This window comes from Anomaloglossus baeobatrachus, chromosome 4 (genome assembly GCF_048569485.1).
Source record: "Anomaloglossus baeobatrachus isolate aAnoBae1 chromosome 4, aAnoBae1.hap1, whole genome shotgun sequence".
In the NCBI taxonomy this organism is placed as follows: Eukaryota; Metazoa; Chordata; class Amphibia; order Anura; family Aromobatidae; genus Anomaloglossus; species Anomaloglossus baeobatrachus.
The window spans coordinates 622674913-622690637 of NC_134356.1; the positions used below are offsets into that span (position 1 = coordinate 622674913).

The window sequence follows — 15725 nt, forward strand, 5'->3', positions numbered from 1 at the left end:
CCTTCTACTTCCTCCTCCTAGACTCATCTGCCTGGTTTCTTCCCGCCTCCAGGGCTGTGAACTCCTCGGTGGGCGGAGCCAACCGCCTGGTCCACCCTCTGGTGTGAACATCAGCCCCTGGAGGAAGGCAACAAGGATTTTGGTAGCTTTGGTGTTCCTAACTGGGGTGTAGGGTGTGGTGGTGTGATGACCTGTGACCCCTAGCTTGCCCAGGGCGTCACATTCCCCCTTAGCAAAATGCAGACCGTCCGCGGGCTGCCCGTCCAACACCGGTTTTATTTTCTGAAAAAGGTAAAAAGAATAACACACATACAATTTATGACAACATCCCACAACGGGAGGCACATTTCTTAAACGTTACTAACGGTTTACGGTTACGGTCTCCGCTCTCTCCCACCCAAGCAACCTGGCCCTGATGCTGCCCCTAAAACCCAGGCAGCACCCCTTGACCCAAGTCCAGCACCAGTTACCCGAGCGGGATCTGTCCTTCCCCTCCAGAGGGTAGCCACCGGTTCCTGTGGTGGCTGGGCCCCAGCCTGCTCTGCTGAGGGCCCTCCCTCCAACCTGCCTCTCCGGAGGCGGCAACTGCGGAAACGGTAACGGTAAAACAACTTATTTACAAGCCACTAACGTTTGTGGTTGCCCTGCAAGTTCACGGGCTTGTCCATGGAAAGTTCTCCATGCAAAACTTTTTAAACGGTCCCCACGGGGACAACGGTGCCGGCAACGGCCGGTTTTCTCAATCACGGTAAATCAGGTAAAGCTCCATCAGTTGATTACTTTCATTTGCAAACTTTTTCAAACAAACACACTGGTGGTCCCAACGGGGACTGGACAACGGTGCTCCGCTGCCTTTACTCCGAGTCCTCAACATCACCTGAGGGAGGGGGCGCGGCGCTCACTCGGGACTCCTGGCTGCCCCTTAGCTTAGCGTCCAGCGCAAACCACCCCCTCTCCCCAAAGTGCCGGGTGTACTGCACAATGTCGCCCGGCATTAGGTTACGGCCGGGATGCTCCTCAGGCAGGTGGGCATTCACATCCCGCCGGGCTATAAACACTTCGGCCTCCAGGCCCGGTTCATATATAAACCCATAGCCCCGGCGGACATTAAACCGCCTCACCTGCCCTTCGTACAGCGGGTCCCGGACCCGGAGCGTTGCTTGACGGAGGCTCTCTTTCTCTCTAATTGCTCGGGCCACCAGCTCCGCCTTTTTCCTCTCTCTCTCACCGATCTCCAGGCCCAGCGGTACCGGCTCCCTGTCCCAATACGGCGCTGCTGCGAGCTCCGGCGCACGGGTCGGGCCCCGTGGGACATTCTGAACGTTGCCCACTGTCAGGGATCTGGGCGGCAAGTCCCGCGGTGTCTTGGCCTTGGGCGCCACCTTGCAGCGACAACCCGGCGCTACCTCAGCCGAGGTGTGGGGGATGGGCACAGGGGCTTTCCGCAGCTGGGCCTCCAGCTCGGAACGGTTCATCAGCTCCGGCTCGGGGACTTTCTCTGGAGACGCCTCCGGTGCGGTTTTCGGAGCCTTCCAGGGCAACACCTCCGGTCGACTACGGGCTCCGGCTACAGGTCGGCCCGCCTGGGCGGGGATGCTGGGTATTGCTACCGGTTGCGGTGGTAGCAGGCCTAGTGGCGGGGTCACGGCCCCCGAGACGGGTGGCGAGGGAGGCAGCGGGGGGAGAGGGCTCGGACCGGGTCCCGCAGCCGCGATGACCGGCCCTTCAAGGGCATCGGGGCGTGGGTCACTCACCCTCCCTTCCTCCTCGCGTCTCCGCACAGCTGCTATAACGTCCGCCATGTCGGTCTCCCACTACTCCATGAGGAGCTGCATCCTGACCTGCAGCCGTTGGTAGAGCTGCACGGTCCGGATCTCCACCCACGCCGCGGTTCCAGGCGCGGGGGCTACGGTGTCGCGGGACGGCATCCACATGCTGCTGGCGGCTTTTCCCAGGAACAAGATGTCTGCAGAGTCCTGGCGTCCCTGCTTTTATAGCTGCGCTCACATGCAGCCAGCCGCCATCGCGTCCCCCTTAGCTTCTTTTCGGCCCCTCCTCTATTGGGGCGGAGTTTTGGCCTTCGCGCCTCTGCTACTCGAGAAGACGCTCGAGCGGGAACTTTTCGCGCCAAAGATGGCGACTTCCGATATTTTTGCAGCCGGATACCTCCGGCGGTCACAAGGCGCACCTCTACCCAACGGCAGAGCGGTAAGATCCTGTTCGTGACGCCAAGTTGTCGCGGGCGGAGGAGGGGACGCCGCGCTCTCCCTCTGCTCGGGTCCGGCGGGCACTGCGGCCTGCTGCAGCCGCTGCTCGGTGGCTCGAGCGATGGGCCGGATCCCGGGTACTCGAGCGGCGCTCCTCGCCCGTGAGTGAAAGGGGGTTTTTGGGTGTGGGGATTGTTTATTGTCCGTGACGCCACCCACAGTTGTGGTGATTTGTTGGCACCACCGCTGCTCTGTATGGGGATCCCGGGAAGGATGGTATGGAGCAGCCAGTTGTTATGTTGCCCCTCCGTGGGTAGGGGTTGGTGATCCCGGGGCCCAGTGATGAGTTGGGAGATGCAGGGCTTGGTGGGCGCAGGGACGCGGGGGCAGCGCTGTGCCTTGCGGCACTGTGGTACTCACTCATCCTGAGACGATGACACAGTTCTCGGTAAAACACACGGCTGGAAAGACGGTTCCCACGGACGGCTGCACTTGCTTTCCCCAGTAGGTGACGGTGACGGTCCCTCTGTCCTGCACCTAAGTTGACAATGGTTGCAATGGCTTCCCACCGGTAACCCGCTCCCCGGCTTGGATATGGGCCGGAGGAGCCCTACTTTGCCCGCAGACGCTGGCCCTGAGAAACTGGTGCCCTGGCGGTGGCGGTGTCTCTCCGTAACGGTCGGACTGTTGCCTTCAATCGGGACTTGGTTGTTTGGAGACAGACGTCCCCTTCACTGACGGATTTGGCAAATTTACGGCAACTCCGAGCCTTGCCGGGGTCCAAGAGGCCCCTGCCCTGGTGCTGACTGTTCTTCGTATACTGCTCCAGACCGCCGGGTCACTACCCGTCCGCGGTCCTTCCAGCAACCTCCGAGCAGTCCCCCTCCAGACTGTCACCGCCGTTTGCTGACCTTGCTGACACTGTCCGGGCACACAGCCGAACCAACTTCAGGCTTTACTACTCTCTCTTTTTCTGTCACTTCAGCTTTTCTCCTTTGCTCCACTACTACTTCACTTCCACTTCACTCCCCTCCCTAGACTTATCTCTCTGTTTACTCCTTCTACTTCCTCCTCCTAGACTCATCTGCCTGGTTTCTTCCCGCCTCCAGGGCTGTGAACTCCTCGGTGGGCGGAGCCAACCACCTGGCCCACCCTCTGGTGTGAACATCAGCCCCTGGAGGAAGGCAACAAGGATTTTGGTAGCTTTGGTGTTCCTAACTGGGGTGTAGGGTGTGGTGGTGTGATGACCTGTGACCCCTGGCTTGCCCAGGGCGTCACACAGACTTCATAAGTGTGATAGTGTTGGTACGTTCGGTTGTATATAGTTCTTCCTGAGGGTGCTCAACTGGGACACTCGAGACTTCAGGTGAATCATGGGATAGATTCAGCTTCGGGCCTATGTTCCAATTCAGCTGAGGATGGGGGCTCCACTTCTCGGGGACCTGTGTTATTGCAAACCACCCATCTTCATCAGCAGCCCCTCTTGATGGAGCACTTTGCTGTTCCAGTGAGAGATCAGTCCTTTGGTTTTTTTTTCTTCAGATACGCAGGGGCGGAGCATATTATGATGCATATTATGGTGCTCCTTCTCCTCCTTTTGGTTGAACTTGTCAGGATGAATTGCTTTTGTAACTCTATGAGAAATCGTTTCTCAACGATAATCCAACTTGTTTTTAGGACACTTAGCCCGGACCAGCACCTAATCTCCAAGTTGGAGGGGCACCTACTGCACTAGAGTTACTTCTGGATGAACTAGCTCTTGAAATTTCTGTTCTACCAGATGCCTCAGAGTCTGCAGCCGATGTCGATATTTTCTCACCCAGGTGTGAGTACTGACCTTGGTGCAATCATCTTTAGGGTCAAGTTTTAGCTCTGTGATCTCTCGGTCAAACCAATCAAACATCAGCATGCAGGGCGTGTACCAATTAGTTGTATGGATCCGGTTGTTGTATACCCAATCTAATTCTGCAACATTTTAGGGCCACCTCATCTTCTAGTCATCTTTCAGTGTTCTTAACATCTGCAGCAGTGTCCTGTTGACGTGATCACATGCCCAATTTCATTGAAGATGGTAAGGCGTTGTTTGGGACCTATCAATGCCATAGAGTCGATGCAATTCCTTCATGTCCTTAGAAGAAGGGTCCCTAGTCAGAGTTGATCCTTTTCGGACACCCATACATGGAGATAAAGTCTTGACCAATAGCCCTAACTGCAGACTCAGCTATCAGAAGTCATGTTGGTGAGGGCCCTCTGTTCTGGAGTCTTGGTCAGCTCACATTGTCAACACCTTTGGGAGACTTCTTCAACCACCGTTGGTGGTTAAGGCCAATACATGAGATGCTGCAACCATCAAAAGGTTCTTTCTGTCCTGACGTGCGCACCCCTTTCATGGACCTCCTTTGCCAAGCTCATCCCCATCCCCTCTGGTATCACCACCTGCCATGTGGTCTCGAACTCCCAGGGCAACTGTAACCACCTGTACGGCAAGCCGTTTTTTATGCAAAGTCGTACCCACTGGCCTAGTATCTGTAGAGCACTACTCAACAGGGTTTCCCTTTTTTCTCGGTGCAGCTTCTAGCCTAGTGTCACCCACTTTTGTAGCTCCGCCAGTTCAGGGTCCAATTGTTTTAGTTGTACCTATTCATTTCTAGAATGGCTAATCACTCGGGTCAGTGTCCCCAGCCTATCTCTGTGTGGCACCAGGTATTTAAGGCTCTCTTCCTTGATAGGAGGGGCCAGAGGAATTCATTAGGATTTGATCCTGTGTGTTGGTCCTGCCTGTCTGCTCTGGTTTTCCAGCCTCCAGCACCATTACTGCATGCAAGCAGTTCTGCTCTGCTGTGTCTGTCCTGTCTGTTCCCTGATACCACCCTTTGTTCTTTACCTGTATCTGTTCCCGCCTGCACATATCGACCTGTCTGCCTCAGCCGTCCCGGCTGCACCTGTATCCGTGCCCATCTGCATCAGTTGTTCCAGCTGTGCCTCCGTCCAATGTCCTGTGCTTGATGTCCCATGCCTGGTGATCTGAGCTTACTGACCTGGACTTTGACGACCAGAGTTCTGTGCCTGATGACCCATGCTGGATGTTCCTCACCTGCCTCTGCCCGTCCAGCCATTCCCCATTTAGCGTGTGCCTCTTGTTCTACCATGTTTTTCCTGCCTGTATCTGTTCTATCACTGTGTCCACCTGTTCTATCTCCCTGCTCCGCTCAGCTGTCATAGTCCTGGTTACTGGCCTGGGAGTGGCACCTGGCGTTCTGCCTCGCGATTTGCGTTTAGTGAAACCCCTCCCACTAATGAGTAATAATGGGTTCCCCCTGTGGTCCAGTGGGTCCACTCCCACTCGCTGCCCTTATCAGCAATGAGTGTCACAGTGTGCTACTTACACACTTTTATGCTACTTTATTTTTTTTCTATGACTAATATTTCAGTGCTAAATTTCCTTAACTTATGCCAGACTAACAAACAGTGCAGCCATTCAACTGCAGTGAGTGCTGAGGCCTTCTCTGCTGAGATCTCCATTGGTGACATCTCCCGTATAAGTAATAAGGATATACACACTCCATGTATGGAACGGGCTCATCAGCTGAGCCTGCTGCATACAGCATACATGTAGGTGCCGGCTGTATTCTACAGTCAGTTGTCAAGTCTACATGCTGCAATTGGAGCCGGAAGGTTAAAATTTTAGATGTAGTTAAAGTGCTTTGAAAAAGTATTCATACCTTGTGAACATTTACATATTTTTTCACTTTACACCCATGATCCTAAAAGCATTATATTGGGATGTTATGTGATATACTAACATTAAGTAGCAATTAGTTGTGAAGTGTAAAGGAAACGATACATGGTTTTCTAAATATATTAAAATTATAAGTCTGAAAATTTGCGACATGCATTTGTATTCAACCCCCTGTAAACTGATACCTCTAAATAAAATCCCGAGTGACCTATTGTCTACAGAAGTCACCTAATTAGTAAATTGAGTCCCCCTGTGTGTAAGCTATTCTCCTTATAACTACAGCTGTTCTGTGAAGGCCTCAGAGGTTTGTATGAGAACATTGGGGATCACACAGCATCATGAAAACTAAGGAACACACTAGAAAGGTCAGGGATAAGGTTGTGGAGAGGAGTAAATCAGGGTTAGGTTATATAAAAATTAGTCCAAGCTCTGAACAGCTCATGGAACACTGCTCAATCCATCATCCAAAAATGTCTACCATGTCTGCATCCCACACATTGGGCTTCATATATGAGTATAGCACTTTTACAGTGCACTTTAATATTATAGTATTGTATTGTATTGTATTGTACAAGGTATCGCTGGTTCAAGGTCCAATGGATAAAGGATATATATATATATATATATATATATATATATATATATATATATATATATATAAAAATAAATTCGCTGTATGGTGTCTCCCTCCCACTCTCCCTCTCTGTCTGTCTCTCTCCCTGAGTGCCTGTCTCTCTCTATCGCTGTCTGTCTCTTCCTCTATCCGTCTCTGTCTCTCCCTGTTTCTCTCTGTCTTTCTCTCTATCCATCTCTGTCTGTCTCTTACCCTGTGTGCCCCTCCCTCGGTCTCTCGTTTCTCTTTGTCTATGTGTCTCTCTCTATTCATCTCTCTGTCTCCCTATCTGTCTCTCTCCCTGTCTGCCTTTCTTTCTCAGTCTCTCTTTATTTCTCTCTCCATGTCTGTCTCTATCCGTCTCTCCATTGAAATCATATTACCTCACATATAAGCTTCTTATACTAAGAATGTCCTTTGTTGCCTATAGCAACCAATCACAGCTCCTATTAATGACCTGTAGCTCCCAGCTTCATTGACTTTAATGTAAACAGATTTTTGGTGAATAACTGTAAAGTGCGGGGTTCAATTTTCCCCTTAAAACATAGTCTATCACGTTCCCTGAGTCATATGAGATGGCTGTACAAAATTTTGTGATTGCAAAGGTGACGGTGCAGATTCCTTTAGCGGACATACATATATATATATACGCTCATTGCCATATACTCAGCTTTACATATTACTAGCTGTAGTCCCCAGCGTTGCCCGGGATAGTAACTGTCTCTCTGTCTCTCTCTCAACCTCTGCTTGTCTCCCTCTGTCTGTCTGTCTCTTTCCCTGTCTCTGTGAGTCTGTCTCTGTCATCTGTGTGTCTGTCTCTTGCCCTGTCTGTCTCTTTGTCTGTGATTGTCTGTCTCTGTCCCTGTTTGTCTCTGTCTGTCACTTTCCCTGTCTGTCTCTTCCCTGTCTGTCTGTGCCTATGTCTGTCCCTCTCTGTCTGTCTCCATCTGTCTCTGTCTGCCTCTCTCTCTGTCTGTCTCTCTCTGTCCGTCTCGCCACCAAAATCATATACCTCACACATAAGCTTCTTATACTAAGAATGTCCTTCATTGCCTATAGCAACCAATCACAGCTCCTATTAATGACCTGTAGCTCCTAGCTCCATTGACTTTAATATAAGCAGGTTTTTTGGCGAATAACTATAAAGCGTGGGGTTAAATTTTCCCCTCAAAACATAGTCTATGACGCTTCTTGAGTCACATGAGGCGTCTGTACAAAATTTTGTGATTGCAAATGCGATGGTGCGAATTCCTTTAGTGGACACACACACACACACACACAGCTTTATATATTTTACTACCGTAGCTGTAGCACCCGACATTGCCCGGGATAGTAACTGTCTCTCTGTTTCTCTCCTAGTCTCTGTCTGTCTCCCCCACTGTCTGTCTCTCTCTTTCTGTGTCTGTCTGTCTCTCTCTCTCTCTTTGCCTGTCTCTCTCTTTCCTTGTCTGTCTCTTTCAATGTCTGTCTCTGTATATTTCCCTGTCTGTCTCTTTTCCTGTCTCTTTCTCTGTCTCTCTCTTTCCCTGTCTGTCTCTTTGTCTGCATCTATCTCTTTGTCTGCATCTGTCTGTCTCTTTCCCTGTGTCTGTCTGTCTCTTTCCCTGGCTGCATTGTGAATAGGCGTGGCTGCGCATTCTTCTGAAGTTCTGGCTGCACTGTGGCTTCCAGCTCCATTGACTTTAATGGAGGCAGGTTCATTGGCGAATAACTTTAAAGCGCGGGGTTAAAATTTCCCCTCAAAGCACAGCCTATGACGTTCCCTGAGTCACATGGGGTGTCTGTGCAAAATTTCGTGATTGTACGTGCGACGGTGTGAATATTCCTTTAGTGGATAGACATACATATACACACACACACACATATATAACACACACACATATATATATATATACATACATACACTCAGCTTTATATATCAGATATATTTTTTTATTATTACTATATATATATTTTTGTTTTGGAAGGTGAACATGAAAATTCAAGAGTGAAGAGAAGCCAGCTAGGGTTCAAGGGGCTCCCTAAGCCTGGAAAACTGATAAATCAAACGGCTGAGCACATGGAGGACATTGGGAAACTGCAATCATTGGTTCAGAGATCACTTTTCAAAAAAATAACTAAATTGTGAAGCCAGAAAAAATACTTGCAATAGTGTTAGTTCTCGGCATGAGATAATGGGTGTAACCATTGGCTCATATCATTTCTACATTAGTTTATCTTGGCCATTTTATAACATTTCATTCAATAGGTTTTCTTCATTAGCCAGTACTTACTTGAACTTACATCTAAGTACTTCCGCCCTTACCTGACGTCACTTCCTGTGGAGCCCAGCAACAGTGAAGACGTGCAAGAGAAGAGCACTGCCTGTCGTCACTTCCGCCCTTACTGAAGCCTCACAGGTAGGGCTGGCTGACGTCACTTCCGCCCTCTCACCTGCCAGTTCCCTTCTCTTTTTTTCTTTAGTCTTGTCATTGTGCCGCTCAGTGTGCCTGGTACAGTATCCATTCTTCCTCTGCTCTTGGTGTCCGGGTGGATGTGCGTGCTGCTGCGAGACATGGCTGCGACAGAGTGCCTGCAGTCAGTGCATGAGATGTCAGCGTGTGGGTGTGGGTCCTGCTGCTGCCACCGCCGCCGTGCTGTGCATTGTTCTAACCTGAGCTGGGTGGAACAGGTGACCCTCCTGCTGCAAACCGTCTGCTGTGGAACTACAAGTTGCAGCATGGCCTGCTGGGACTTGTAGTTCTACCACAGTAGTTTCACCTTTTGTTCAGGTATTGATGTGTTGTGGGGTCAGTGATGGGTCATGGCTGCTATAGTGGCTCTTCTAGACTTTTTCCCTCCTTTTGACCCTCACCTGTCCCACCAGGGCTATGTATGACCAGCATTGTGGATATTTACCCCATATACAGCATCATATGTGCGCGTATCACATGCAGCTCTGATGGCCCTGGTGCCCTAGAGTGTAGATACTGTCCTGAGATATCTAGTAAAGCCATGGACCATGTGGGATGTGATCGGAACAGTGGATTTCTGGATTTGTAGTTGGGTTATTGTTCTCAGTTATCAGCCAGTATAGCTGTCTTGTGTATTTTGTATATATCTGTGCACCTCGGTCCCTGTGTATCACTGTCACATCTGTCTATTAATCTTTTTCGGTATTGATCATGTGTATTGATTATCTATCTAATGTCCACGTATCTCTGCTCCTCAAACCCTCCGATGAGACCAGATCCATCTCCGATTTGTGTCCCTGATCTATCCCTGCGCTGTGACTGAGTGTATTTGTCAGGCTTTGGCCACTTTTTGTTTCTGACATCTGTAAGTTTTGTGCCAGGAACATGTTTTACCCATAAGACTAATATATCATCTGTATAAAGGGAATCTGTCACCAAATGTGAGCTCTCTAATGTATTACTATGGGCAGACAGGCTATAGACTGCGGAAAAAAGTCATATGTGCACGTCTGGTATGATAAAAGATGATTAAGGCCGGGTTCACACATCAATTTTTTGCCATCAGGCACGATCCGGCAAAAAAACGGATCAGTCGCGTCAGTTTTAGGCTACTTTCACACATCCGGTTTGAGCCGTGCGGCTCAATCCGGCTGTGAAACCTATGCAGCGGATGCGGCGAAAACACCGCATCTTTTGCATAAGTTTTTACATGCGGCCCGTCGTTTTTTTCCGGTTGCGGCATGCTACTGAGCATGCGCAGTGGAAGAAACCGCATGCGGCGGCCGGATGCGTTTTTTCCGCATCGCGCCGCATCCGGCGTCCATAGGCATGCATTGAAAAATGCGCCGCAGCGGCCGGATTTGGCGCAATGTGGTTTTTTTGCCGGAGCAAAAAACGTTGCAGGCAACGTTCCATCCGGCCGCGGCATCGGCTAAATCTGCCGCATGCGGCAAAAACCGGACCGAACGCAAGCCCATGCGGCACAATACGGCACTAATGTAAGTCTATGCAAAAAAAAACGGTTGCGGTTTTTCTGCAGAGCGCCGTATTGTGCCGCAGAGCAAAAACCGGATGTGTGAAAGTAGCCTTAGGCTACGTTCACACATCAGTTTTTTGGCATCAGGCACAATCCGGCGCACGCCTGATGCAACAGATGCGGCGCAGAATATGAAAAAAAACGGATGCGCCTGATCCTTTTTTTTTTTTTTTTATAGATACGGTATACCTGATCCGTCAAACGGATCTGGCGCATCCGTTTTTTGCATCCGTTTCGTCCATTTTTTTTTTTTTTTTTTTTTTTTTTTTTGCTGGATCCGATTTTCTCAATAAATTGGAGCATGCTCAGTTTAAAAAAAACAGCTCCGGCGTTTGTATCCGTTTTTTGCCGCATCGCACCAGATGCGGTGTCCATAGGCTTCCATTGTAAATCACGCTGTATCGTGCTGGATTCGGCGCAATACGTTTTTGTTTCAGAGACAAAAAAAGTTCAATGAGACGTTCCATCCGGCCGCCGCATTGAGTAATTACGCCGGATCCGTCAAAAGCTGGATGCAACGCCTTAGGCTACTTTCACACATCAGGTTTTTTCCATCAGGCACAATCCGGAAAAAAACGGGTAAAACTGATCCGGTACCGCATCCATTTTATCCCCATAGATTTGCATTGTTACCGGATTGTGCCTGATGGCTTTACGTTGCATCCGTTTTTTTACGGATGCGTCAAAATTAATTAAAGCGGCGTCCGGAGGCAACGTATCTTGTAACGTTTTTTGTCCGGCAAAAAAAAACGCATCCGGATGCTGCGGTGCATTTTTCAATGCATGCCTATGGACTCCGGATGCGGCGCGATGCGGAAAAAAACGCATCCGGCTGCCGCATGCGGTTTGTTCCACTGCGCATGCTCAGTAGCGTGCCGCAACCGGAAAAAAACGGATTGAGCCGCACTGCAAAAACCGGATGTGTGAAAGTAGCCTTATCCATCCGTTTCTTCCGTTTTGTTTTTTTTTTGTTTTTTTTTGATGGATCCGATTTCGCATGCTCAGTTTATAAAAAAAAAAAAAAAAAAAAAAAAAAAATGGAAACCGGTGCCGGATTCCAGCACATGACGGATGACGCTGGGTTCCGGAGACAAAAAACGTTCACTTCAACGTTCCCTCCGCCCGCCGGACAAGCAAATTTTGTCGGATGGAACGCAAGGCCATCCGCCGCTAATAGAAGTCTATGTGGGGAAAAAACGCATCCAGCGGCAACAGACGCCGGATGCGTTTTTTTCATGTTTTTGCCGGATTGCGACTGATGGCAAAAAACTGGTGTGAAAGCAGCCTTATCCACAACAAAGCATCTGGCTTTGTTGTGGATAAATCATCTTTTATCATTTTATGTAAATTAAGTCTTCCAGGCTATGGGGGGGACACAACTCACAGAAAGTTTGGGATATTTGGCTTTCAGGTGATATTTCCGTAAATGTAATAACTTCAGGCTACAGTGATATATTATCATTAAAGTCAGGCATTTAAGTAGAAGCAGCAATGGGGATTTCCTCATCTCAATCAATTTATTGAATCAAAAGCCCTTTAACCAGTTGGGTTCAGGTCATTTCCAGGCAATGTCCGCCCCATAGCCTGGAAGACCTCATTTACATAAAGTGATCAAAAGATTTATCCACAACAAAGCATCTGATATGAGACTTTTTCAGCATTCTATAACCTGTATGAGCATATTAATAGGTTAGATTGCCTTTAATGTGAACTTTTTTTCATGCTAACAAGAACAGGAGGACAAAAAGTGGCTAATATGCAAAAGATAACATGTATTTATTAGGTAGTAAACAATTCATTACAAAAATGTCGTGGAGAAGATGGAAAAGGCATGACAACAAACTGGCACAATAGATGATATAACAGTTAATACAAAAAGCTGCACAAAAGGCTGGAGTGGTAAAATGCAATACAGTAACAGCGTAAGTACATAGTCAATCTAAAGAACATACCCAGTGCAGCCAAATTAACCAGGAGTAGAAAAATAGTAAAGTGCCAGTAGTGCAGAGGATAGAGGTCTGGATACCCCCCTAGGAAGGGTAACGCGCGTTTCGCGTGAAAAGAGTGACACGCTTCATCAGACCGTGAGGGATATGATTTTCTCCGTTACCGGAAATGCTAAATGGGCCAGGTGACCCGTCACATGATCCTTATTAGCCAATGAATGGTGAAGAAGTCGGCGCATGCGCGATCGGCGCAGGTGGCCGGGGATGCGCGCACAGCGTCAGGCAGGGAAAAGGAGAAAAAGGGGGGGGGGAGGGAGGGACTACAAGAAAGGGGCAAAGCTAAGGGACTCATTCAGACCAGCTGGGGTCATAGAACCCAAGATGGTAATCCACTTAGTTTCCTTCTGGGCAAGAATTTTCCTAATATTGCCACCCCTGCTGCCAGCATGAATTACATCTATACCCTTAATCCTAAGTGACTTGCTGTTACAGTCATGATGGCTACGAAAATGTCGGGGCAGGGTTTTAAGGGTAGAAACATCCACCACCGTCTTGGCCGCACCAATGTCCCTCACATGTTCACGGACCCTAATACGGAGTTCCCGTGAAGTCAGACCTATGTAGACCTTCGGACAGCCGCAGGTGGCATAGTAAACCACATTCGAGGTCGCACAAGAAACGTAACACCTGATGTCGAAAGTGCGGCTGCCATCTACAGTTGTAAAGGTCTTGCTGCGGGGGACATTGGTGCACGCAAGACAGTGGCCACATGGAAAACAACCGTGTAAGGGGGCAATTTGGCCAAAAGGATGGGACGCAGCCGGAACGTAGTGACTGCGCACAAGATAATCCTTCAAATTCCTGGAACGTCGTGCCGTCATAAGTGGATGGTCAGATAAGTGGGAGCTCAGGCTCGGGTCGCTCTTCAGGATTGGCCAGTATTTGTTAAAGATACCGCGCATAGTTTGCCACTCATGATTGAATGTTGAAATGAAACGAACCTCTCCGAACCCCCTATCCCCTCGACCAGAAGACTGTAGGAGCTCCCGCCTCTGGGTATTCCGAGCCCGATTGTAACCCTTTTTGATAGAACGGTGACTATAGCCCCTAGCAACCAATCTAGAGCTGAGATCTTCAGCCTGGGCCTTAAAGTTGTCAGAGGTAGAGCAGATCCGCCTCATTCTGAGAAACTGACCAACCGGGATAGCCTGAATAGTACTAGAAGTGTGGGAAGATGAAGCGTGTAAAAGGGAGTTGACCGATGTCGGTTTTCTAAAGACGTCAATCTGTAGTTGCCGACATGGGTCAACTCCAATGGAAATATCTAGAAAATCAATCTGCTGTAAATCAAATTTAAATGTGAGTTTGAGATTAATGGAATTGTGATTCAGTGTATCTGTGAAGCCCCGCAGGTGCAGTGTCGGTGTCGGTGCGTTACCTTCAGGGACTCCACGTTGCTGGATCTCCGTCACTGGTAGGAAATCTTCTTGTTTGATCGTGACGCCACTCTCAGTATTGCGGTCAGTGGGGACCGCCACTGCAGGTTAGGGGACGCCTGGGGCTGATGGTGGGTGCAGTCGGATGTAGTAGCCTCCTGAGAGTGAGGCAAGCCCCAGGGCCCTGTGTAGGTTTGTAGTACCACAAGTCGCAGAATGACCACACAGGCAGGATGTCTTTTAGGGTTTTTACTCACATTAGATGGCAGGGTGAGTAGCCCGGGCGTAGCTGGGATGAACCAGATGGGAACCAGGTATCCTTCAGGCTGACTTTATGAGGGTGACTACTGACTCGCCTTCCTTAGCCCTTGGTGGTTTGGGGTGACCCCGACTTTTAGTCCCTATGGGGGTCACCCAGGGAAGATGCTGCAGCCTCTCTCTCCCCTTCGTTCGCCGTATGCTTGTTCCCCGGACCAGGCCACTCCAGCTGCTTGCCTCCTGTGACCTATGGGCCCTCACTGTGGTTACGTGGCTGCGGCTTTTGTGGTGTTGTGGTGTGGGCTTTGAGAGCCCCACACCGGCAGGTTTAGCAGGGAAAGGTGGATCTATCCTCGCTTCGGGATCTGCCGCCCGGTTGGGCCTGGTGCTCTCTAGCAGTCTCCTTACTTCCCACTCCGTTGCACTCCCTAGCTGAAGCTGGCTTTCAGGTAGCACTCCTAGTTGACCGTTCTCCCCCGTCTGTAGCCACTGCGCGGACGCTGTCAGATTGCACAGCTCCAGGGATCTGCTCCTCACTTGAGCTCCCTGGACTCTACACTGAACTGGCTCACATCTGGGACCTTCACTGCTGTTCCTGTCTGAGCTTCACTTTCCTGCTGCTCACTCCTCCACACTCTGCTTCAGACTCTCGACTGACTACTCCTCCTTCTCTTTTCCCTTTGTGCCTGCCTACGCCACCTAGCAACCAGATTCTCTTACCACACCCCTTGAGAGGAGATGGAGGCTCTACCCCCTCCACTATTCCAGTGAAGGTGAAGGCTTGCCCCCTCCTGGGATCCCCAGGGGTCCTCTCATGGGTACATGTGTGAGACCTGATCACTATGCGCCTGTGTTCCACACCCCGGTCAGCCTTCTGGATTACCTGTATTGTACTGTCCCCAGCATGGGTGCAGTACTCAGTGGTGCCTGACCAGGTCAGGGGCGCCACATTCCCCCTTAGTTATCACCAGCACGTCCTCGGGCTGCAAGACAACATTTTTAAAATGCATAAAACATTAAAACATGGTAAAACATTTTTAAAACCACCAGGAATCAGACATCACCACCCTCCACCCACAAGTCCGTTAACCCACCCAAAACCCTCTCAGGAGGCAGGTCACCGGTTTCTTTTGGTAACCAGGTCTGGGCCATCCGTTTCCCCAGACCTTTCCTCCAATCTTCCTCTCCCGTTGGCCGCGACTTCAGCCACTTCTGGCAGGATGTAGAGGCGGCTTTCATGGGCTGGTGGTTTCAGGGTCTACCTGGCCTGGTGGATCCGCGCCTTCAGCCTCTTCTGGCAGGATGTAGAGGCGGCCTCCACAGTTGGTGCTGACCAGGTACCCTCTTTGTGGTGGTGAGCCAAGGCCCCATAAACAGGCGTGCTCTCTGGTCGCAGGTGAGCCAAGGCCCTATATACGGACGGACTCCTCCTGGTTGCAGACGAGCCAAGCCCCTAAACAGGCTGGCTCTGGTGGCGGTGCCACTGGTGTAACTATTTACACTGCGAGAGTTTGTGGCTATAGCAAGTTCATAGCC

At 49.9% G+C, this 15725-nt stretch overlaps 1 protein-coding gene across 2 annotated transcripts in view; it reads left to right on the plus strand.

The window, feature by feature from the left end:
- The first annotated feature begins 8962 nt into the window (after positions 1-8962).
- The window catches only part of PGLS (6-phosphogluconolactonase), a 71649-nt gene continuing 64886 nt past the window's right edge, over positions 8963-15725 (plus strand). Inside the window, exon 1 of one of the 2 annotated variants that reach the window (XM_075342978.1) lies at positions 8963-9051. The gene's annotated coding sequence lies outside the window, so the exon portion shown is untranslated. Of the gene's footprint in view, positions 9052-9308; positions 9331-15725 lie in introns of those variants that run through there. The other variant, XM_075342979.1, reaches the window with a different exon arrangement.